Source organism: Osmerus eperlanus, chromosome 14, assembly GCF_963692335.1.
Source record: "Osmerus eperlanus chromosome 14, fOsmEpe2.1, whole genome shotgun sequence".
NCBI classification, from domain to species: domain Eukaryota; kingdom Metazoa; phylum Chordata; class Actinopteri; order Osmeriformes; family Osmeridae; genus Osmerus; species Osmerus eperlanus.
The window spans coordinates 2000745-2009956 of record NC_085031.1 but is presented as its reverse complement, the minus strand read 5'-3'; the positions used below and the strand labels follow the sequence as shown (position 1 = coordinate 2009956).

Here is a 9212-nt window from a genome sequence, read left to right as displayed (position 1 = left end):
GTGTGTGTAACAGAGTTAAAAATGCACTTAATAATTTGTCATTCCATTTTGTATATGTGAATTATATTTCATGGAATTATTGTACTTACTATTATTTTTCATAATTTCTTTAACGCGCAAGTGTTCCAAACTGCACTCAGGGCCTCATTTACTAACAGGATTGCGCCCATTTCAGACGTGAAATAGCGGGTAAAGACATAACACCGTATTTACAAAGGCAGCTGTCAGAAATATTAATCTATCAAGCATTGCACAGTCAGTCGGTGAACAAGTTTAAGAAAGCTTTATTGCTTGCGGCCGGCCCACAAGGAGACAAAAACATCACGCCATTGTGCTACAAAGTTTGTCTGGTTCACAAGTCTTCAGGTAAGACCATTTATTGGTGTGAAGCCTCCTCCCCTGCATATCAGCTGTCAATATGATCGATCCCAGAGACAGAGTGCGCGTGCACGTGGAAACTTACAGAGTTCTCCGACCCTAGGCTTGACCATATGATTCACTCAACACAGATAAGGTTTATTGCACCTCTAGTATGATAATGGTCAACCTAGGTCAGTTTGTTTACGTAAGCCTAGTGTCATCTATAGATCATGTGGGGAGAGGGCTCTTTACTGACAAAGGAATGCTAGCACCAGTATTTTCAGAATATAACTTTACATTCTAAATTTCTCCAACACAGCGCACTTGAGTAAAAACGCAGATTACCGCTGCTGGGAGGGTTTAAGGAAAAGTGGGTGTGTGCCGCAAAGAGATGGGAGGAGAGGCGTTAAGTGCGCCTGATGACGTATTCCGTGGTATTTAGGCCTACTAAAACTGCCTGGCGAGAGTGCGTCTCTAATTTGCGGGATAATTATCGTCCTCATAAAAGCAGGTCTTAACCAGGAAGCACGTTTTGATTGAGTCTGGAAACTTCCAAGCGATATGGCAGCAGTTATAAGAGCAAGGCGAAGACACAGAAAAAGGCAACGCGCAGAAATAATTTTTTTCATACGAATAACACTTTTCCAGTTAAGCGAACCAAAAATTATTAGACGGTACCCAGCTAACACAGTTACGTTGCCCTTACGTTGCCGCAACGTCACTCGATGACCAAACATACGTTGCCGCAACGTCTTTGGCGACGTTGCGGGATCGTGCATCTGTGGGACGCCAGAACGTAACCGCAACGTAATCTTGTGACGTTGCCAGTCCGTAACCGCGACATCGTGGCAACGTCATTTTCCGACGTTGCCAGTCCGTAACCGCGACCTCCTAGCAATGTAATTTTGTGACGTTGCCAGTCCGTAACTGCAACGTTAACTAAGTAACCTATATTTCTCAATTCTACTGCTTATATTGGGGGCGGTTCATATGCAGACCTCATTTGCCCAAAATGCTACTTGTTCTTGTATAATAGGCTACATGGTAGCCAACTTTAGGAGGATTATGTTTGCGTGATGTGTAGCCTAACTCCAGCTAATCATAAACAAGGCAGCATTTCCAAGTAACATTGTCATTTTATTTCAAACAAAGTGCCAAACAGTGAATTCAAATCTTCTGCCAGTCCCAGCTACAGGTCCTGTCTGTTGGCCCTGACAATGAAGCACAAAATAAGTTAGTGTTCTATCAACATAATTGCACGTGTAAAAAGGCGCTATACAAGTCATTAAAAAATCACATCTAAAATAATGTACATCATCAAAAAAATATGTGATTCTAGATGTTTGTCACATAGCCATGTGAAAGGTTGGATATGGAAGCTGCAATCATGATTCATTCACCTGGCTTGTTTTTAATGGGCTGCCGGGGTGTGTTTGAGTGTCTCCTCTATGAGGAGCTCCACAGCTTTCTCTCCCAGTCCCGTCTTCCACTTCATCACAGCGTCTGGAATTAGAAGTCATGAACTTATTGTCAGCACCAATGTGAACGTTGAACGCTGCATGTAAGCCATAGTTCATGGCATCTCCAAACACTTACCACTCTCTTTCGCAACTCCAGTACCTTAAGGCGCTCCTCAAGGTCTTGGAGTTCAGCCTGTGTTTGGGCCACCTGTAGGTCCATCACTGGCACCTCTTTAGTGTGTCTGCCCTGTAGTCGCCTGAATAGGAGAGCCTCTCGCTGGTTCTCCTCCAATGTCTCCATCTTCCAGAGCATAACCTGTAATGTGTCTGTCATTAAAGACAAGTAAAACAAGTTTACAAGAGTTAGCATGATTGGCATACACTGTGGTTATTCTAGATTAGCTGTAACATTGATGTAAATAACAAATGTTACCTTGAATGGTTGTATACAAAGCATATATATTTTTGAGTGTCTTATATTTGCACTTGCCTGGCTGCCAGCTGTTTTCCTGGGCCCCCAATGGGTTCACCTCCACCAGACCAGAGTTGACATCTAGGGGTATGGAATCTGGTGATGCAAAAGATTTAAGTAATGCTTTTGCTTCAAAACATAGCCTTTAGGGTTGCCATGGCTCATACAATTATTGTCACTGTTTTAAACGGTCATTCATTACTTTACCATCATTTCCCAGGGACACAGTGCTAGGCCGTGTGACGGTGGTAGGATAATCTGTACAGAAATGAAAGTGGAATGTAGTTTATGTACATAGTTTTAGCATATTGATATTAAAGGAGTAGCATTGCACATATGTGATCGTTCGAAAGCAGGGCCCCACATTGTAGCGTCGCACATGTGTGATTCTGAACATTCCAACCGACTATTTTCCGATAGACAAAAACTATATGACAAACGCTATAGTATGGCTTCAAAATTTACAATTAGTAGGCTAACAAGTAACACTAGCAGGTAGTAGCATTGCTACGAGTATTATGCTAGGTTGCTAGGTAACGGAAGCTAATTAAAGCTACCTAGCTGCCGTTTTGGAAAAATAAATGGTGGAAGCGTCGGAAATATTTAGAACTCACGCATCTAAAGGTTAAAACGAATAAACGTATCCAAAAACAGATGTCATGTACAAATTGGAAAAATTTGTGACATGATACTTTTACAGACGCCATTGCTGTGCATGCCATGACCGACTGTGATTAAAACGTGATCAGCCACGCTAGCTCCACAGTCTTTGAAAATTCCGGGCAAAATAAACTATTTTGGGACAAGGTTTTTTAACAGTTCTGAACATTTATTTTTCACTGATTATTTTGTGAGTGATTTGTGAGACGCTAAACTTTGATAACATGAAGGCCTATGCATTTTCAGTATTTCAACATAACTTTCTGAAGGGTTTAACCTCTACTGTACTGTAGCTAGCGAAATCCTAACGTAAACAATGTGAATCTGATAGCACATAAACAGGCTAAATAGCCTAAATTTAAAAACATATACCTATTAGCATGCCCCATCCAATTTCTGAAAATATGTTTATATATTTAAAACTATTTCTGTAAAGAAACTCACCTTTGAAGTAGCTAATTTCCAGTTGAAATCCAATGCGTACAAGACGGTGTTGAACCCCTGCAAAATCTCTTCTGAAACCCCAGTTTCAGCGATGCGTTGAAATGGGCATGCGCAAAGTTGTTGCTCAGGGGCAGACTGAGGGGCAGGTTTGCTAAGGAAGAATTGTAATATTCTGTGATGACTTGTCTTTGGAAATGAAACTCTTAAGAGTCGCTTACCTTTTGGTCACATTTAACAATTTTGTATTACAAAAATTATTGGAGCACAAATTTGCATTGTGTGTCATACAGCTTTGGTGTGCTATACAAAGAATGTTTGCTTAATCATGTTACACATCACACATTAATTGCTTTTGTACATGTTTATAGTAAAGAATGAAAGACTAAATTATATTCCAAATTCAGTCTTTTATTTATTAAAGCTATGTTTCTGCATATGAGAACATTGATGACCAATGACATGCTGGGGCTGAGCTGCACATGAATTACATGCATTGTCTACATTTATACGTGCTGGGTGCAACATTTAATATCGTGTGTGATTGAAATTCATGTAGACTATGGATACATTGCAAAAGTGTCAGAACTGAGAGCAGTCCAGTGTGATCTCTCCATCTCTGGATAAACCACTAGCCTATATTGCACTCGAGATCCGTTGTCCTGCGACCAAAGAGCGACTTAACCGCAACTTAACCCACGGTACCAAAAGTAATGTATCCAGCCGACCAAGGTACAACGTCACGGCAACGTTGTCCACGGGACCAAAAAATAACGTAACCAGCCGACCAAGGTACGACGTCGCGGCAACGTTGTCCACGGGTCTAAAAATAAGGTAACCAGCCGACCAAGGTACAACGTCGCGGCAACGTTGTCCATGGGACCAAAAAATAACGTAACCAGCCGACCAAGGTACAACGTCGCGGCAACGTTGTCCAGGGGACCAAAAAATAACGTAGCCAGCCGACCAAGGTACGACGTCGCGGCAACGTTGTCCACGGGTCTAAAAATAACGTAACCAGCCGACCAAGGTACGACGTCGTGGCAACGTTGTCCAGGGGACCAAAAAATAACGTAGCCAGCCGACCAAGGTACGACGTCGCGGCAACGTTGTCCACGGGTCTAAAAATAACGTAACCAGCCGACCAAGGTACGACGTCGTGGCAACGTTGTCCATGGGACCAACTGGCAACATTCCCTTTAAAACGTTGCTACAACGTTGCCACGACGTTGCCAGTAGGTAACGTCGCGGGTTACCAACTGAGCACTTACTGGCAACGTTGCCGCAACGTCATGTGTTAGCTGGGCAGGTTAACCAGCCACGCAATACTACAATTACTTAACCAGATCAGAGACGACATCGAACCTCCCACCCGGCGATCACATTCCATTCCATCAGTTGTTAAACTCCTGGCAACATTGCAAATATTGGCATCAGGATCATTTCAAACAGTTATAGCATCAGCAGTTGGTATATCACAGCCTTCACTCAGCCAAATATTTACCTAGGTACTCAACGCATTGCTACGGCGCACTGGTCAATATATACATTTCCCCACTACGATAACCGATATCACATTCATCAAACAGGATTTTTTTCAAATTGCAAACTTTACAAACGTCATTGGAGCCATTGATTGCACCCACATCCAAACTCTGCCACCTTCAATCCACGAACACATTTACCGAAACAGAAAGCATACATATTCAATTAATGTCCAGGTCATATGTGATGCCAACATGACCATAACTAATGTGGTAGCCAAATACCCTGGATCTGTCCATGACAGTTTTATCTTCCGGAATAGTGCCATCTATCCAATATTGAGCAACGGGGCTTTTGGAGAGGCCTGGCTACTTGGTAAGTTTATTTGTTTCAGTGGGGATATGTTGTAGTGAACCCATGTCCCTTGTAGAAATAATTGGTAACCCTTCCTTTTACAGTCCCTTAAGTACTAGGTATTTACATAGAAAGTAAAGGGTATGTTATGTGTTTTATTGGGTATTACCGATTGGTACCAAGGTGGGAAATACCTAGATAATTCGAAGTATTTACCCATTAACTAAATACTAACGTGCTGGTCATTACTGGGTATATTTTCTGTATTATTGGGTATTACCGATTGGTACCAAGGTGGTAAATACCTAGATAATTTGAAGTATTTACCCATTAACTAAATACTAACATGCTGGTCATTACTGGGTAATTTTCACTGGTCCTAATTAGGTAAAAACAGAAGACAAAACTTAGTATTTACCTGGAAACTTATAAATATTACTATTTAAATACCGCCGGTAGTAAGTTGGTAACTACGGGAGATATATATGGTAAATTATAATGTGTTATTGGGTAAATACCACTGCTACTAAGTAGGTAAAGACAGCCAAGCTCCAGCAGAATTACGAACAAAATACTCTACTATTACCCTGCAGTTACCTAAGGTTTATGTCGGTAACAGTCCACGTCTAATGTAGTACTTTACAATAAAATACCTTTTCAGATACATTTATCGATGATGGCCTCATTTACTTGGCTGGTATAGCTACCTACCTCCGCGGGAAGAGTTTTCCTCTACTGTCATGGTAAATCTTGTTGGATACTGGGTATGTTCTTGCGCATGTTTGGACTATTTACTCAGTAAGTAATCTGAAACTGGACTGTAAAAGGAAGCCGTGTTTAATTCCATGGTGTTACCAGGCTCTTACCATACCCTTTGTAAGCGAATACCACTTTGTCAACGTTACCCTTAGTATGAACTTGTACTATACGTTCCAAGGCGATACCAGGTAAACATGGCTATTTACTCAGTAAGTAATTTGAAACTGGACTGTAAAAGGAAGCTGTGTTTGTTTCCATGGTGTTACCAGGCTCTTACCATACCCTTTGTGAGCGAATACCACTTTGTCAACATTACCCTTAGTAAGAACTTGTACTATACGTTCCAAGGCGATACCAGGTAAACATGGCTATTTACTCAGTAAGTAATATGAAACTGCACTGTAAAAGGAAGCCGTGTTTGTTTCCATGGTGTTACCAGGCTCTTACCATACCCTTTGTGAGCGAATACCTACGGTGGCCGACATGTGCAAACACGCTGCAAATTAAGAAAACACATGCAAATAGACAAAACACAAGCAAATTAAGAAAACAATTTCATGAATTTGACAACACATGGGCAGCATTCAGCAAACGCGCTGCAAATACACACAACACAACCAAATACTTAAACGCGTTGCAAAAACGAAAGCACCCAAACCAAAAACGCTGCAAATACTTAAACGCATTGCAAAAATGAAAGCACGCAACCAAAAACGCTGCAAATACATAAACGTGTTGCAAAAACGAAAGCACGCAAACCAAAAACGCTGCATCCAGTTTTCACAACGGAAGTTGTCCAGGCCTCTAAGGAGAGCGCTAAGTGGAACATCTTGATTTTCGGCCCCATGGAGCAAAAGAGAGAGAGCATATGAGAAGTTTGGACCAACATCGAAGTAAAGAAGCGACATAAAAAGGTTATTTTAATTTTTACATGCGGCCCTCCTCTTTTACAGTTTTTCAAAACAGCAACTTCGATTTTGGTCCCATTTCCAAAACAAACTTCTCATATGTCTCTCGCTCCGTGGGGCCGAAAATCAAGCTGTTCCATTTAGCGCTCCCCCTAGAGGCCTGGACAACTTCCGTTGTGAAAACTGGATGCAGCGTTTTTGGTTTGCGTGCTTTCGTTTTTGCAATGCGTTTATGTATTTGCAGCGTTTTTGGTTTGCGTGCTTTTGTTTTGAGTAAATAGCCATGTTTTACCTGGTATCGCCTTGGAACGTATAGTACAAGTTCATACTAAGGGTAACGTTGACAAAATGGTATTCGCTTACAAAGGGTATGGTAAGAGCCTGGTAACACCATGGAAACAAACACGGCTTCCTTTTACAGTCCAGTTTCATATTACTTACCGAGTAAATAGCCATGTTTTACCTGGTATCGCCTTGGAACGTATAGTACAAGTTCATACTAAGGGTAACGTTGACAAAGTGGTATTCGCTTACAAAGGGTATGGTAAGAGCCTGGTAACACCATGGAAACAAACACGGCTTCCTTTTACAGTCCAGTTTCAGATTACTTACTGAGTAAATAGTCCAAACATGCGCAAGAACATACCCAGTATCCAACAAGATTTACCATGACAGTAGAGGAAAACTCTTCCCGCGGAGGTAGGTAGCTATACCAGCCAAGTAAATGAGGCCATCATCGATAAATGTATCTGAAAAGGTATTTTATTGTAAAGTACTACATTAGACGTGGACTGTTACCGACATAAACCTTAGGTAACTGCAGGGTAATAGTAGAGTATTTTGTTCGTAATTCTGCTGGAGCTTGGCCGTCTTTACCTACTTAGTAGCAGTGGTATTTACCCAATAACACATTATAATTTACCATATATATCTCCCGTAGTTACCAACTTACTACCAGCGGTATTTAAATAGTAATATTTATAAGTTTCCAGGTAAATACTAAGTTTTGTCTTCTGTCTTTACCTAATTAGGACCAGTGAAAATTACCCAGTAATGACCAGCACGTTAGTATTTAGTTATTGGGTAAATACTTTGAATTATCTAGGTATTTACCACCTTGGTACCAATCAGTAATACCCAATAAAACACATAACATACCCTTTACTTTCTATGTAAATACCTAGTACTTAAGGGACTGTAAAAGGAAGGGTTACCAAATAATTAATCTCGCCATACACATCTATATTGTTATATTAGACAGTTTATCCATTAATGCCACCCAATAGCATATTCATTATAAGCTAGTTATTTTCAACATCTTGCTGTAGGTGATGGCGGGTATCCCCAACAGCCATGACACCAATACCCAACCCAGCATCGACAGCAGAACACGATTATAACCGCGCACACATCCAATCAAGGGCAGCGATTGAGCGAACGTTAAGTGTTCTGAAAAGCCGGATGCGCAGCTTGGACCGAACAGGGGGAGCGATGGTATACATGTTGTTTAGTTGTAACTTGTTTAACTACATGCTCTTATGGTTCTTCCCTTTGGCACTTATTTTGGTTGTTCACAATGTGTGCTTCATGTTTTGGCTACTCGCAATGTTTTGTGGCTATCTCGTTGTTATGATCAGTGACCTATGCACTTTGTAAAGCTCTCTCTTGGAAGTCGCTTTGGATAAAAGCGTCTGCTAAATGAATAAATGTAAATGTATACTCGCCACAGAAAGTGTGCAAGATAGTGGTGGCTTCCTGCATTATACACAATATAGCCATCCGACATGGTATGCCTCTGGAGGTTCCAGAGGACGTGGAGCCCCCAGAGGAGCCCCCAGAGAACATCGATGACCCTCCCTACGTAGCGAATGAAATGGCTGAGGGCAGACGTTCGTGTCAAGTGGAAAAATGGCACATATATCAACCCAGACTGTTTTACATAGTTTGATTTATTTTGGAATTGTGTGTGCCTGCTCAGTCTTGATTGGTCTACTTCTGAGAGCATGAGTGGGTTGTGAAGTGGATGGCCCATCGCTGGAATCAGAGGGTCTGCGTAGTGCAGGGCTGCGGGGTAAGGGTATGGGTGGCGCAGGTGCTGGAGTGTCCTCCTTCGTACCACCTGCAATGCTGGCAGCAATGGCCTTCAGGCAGTTGTTGGTTTCCTGCTGGTGGCGAGATAATTGAGTGATGGCCCTCACCAGCCCATTCATGGCGCACACAAGCTGGCCTGAATCTCGCCTCAGAGTCCTGCTCATGTGCTACACGTCCTTTGAGAGAGCTTGGAGAGCACTCGTCTGACCGCGTTGCTCAGTC

General features: G+C 41.9%; 1 long non-coding RNA gene across 2 annotated transcripts; it reads right to left on the bottom strand.

The window, feature by feature from the left end:
• Nucleotides 1-1493: 1493 nt before the first annotated feature.
• LOC134033863 (uncharacterized) lies at nucleotides 1494-3060 on the bottom strand. Of its 2 annotated transcripts, none has more exons than XR_009932178.1 (4): nucleotides 2500-3060; nucleotides 1957-2388; nucleotides 1761-1863; nucleotides 1494-1571 (listed from the first exon to the last, which is right to left on the bottom strand). It is a non-coding gene; the product is annotated as an uncharacterized LOC134033863 (long non-coding RNA). The 2 variants fall into 2 exon arrangements; XR_009932177.1 differs by having other exon boundaries at nucleotides 1981-2388.
• Between the last annotated feature and the right edge of the window lie 6152 nt (nucleotides 3061-9212).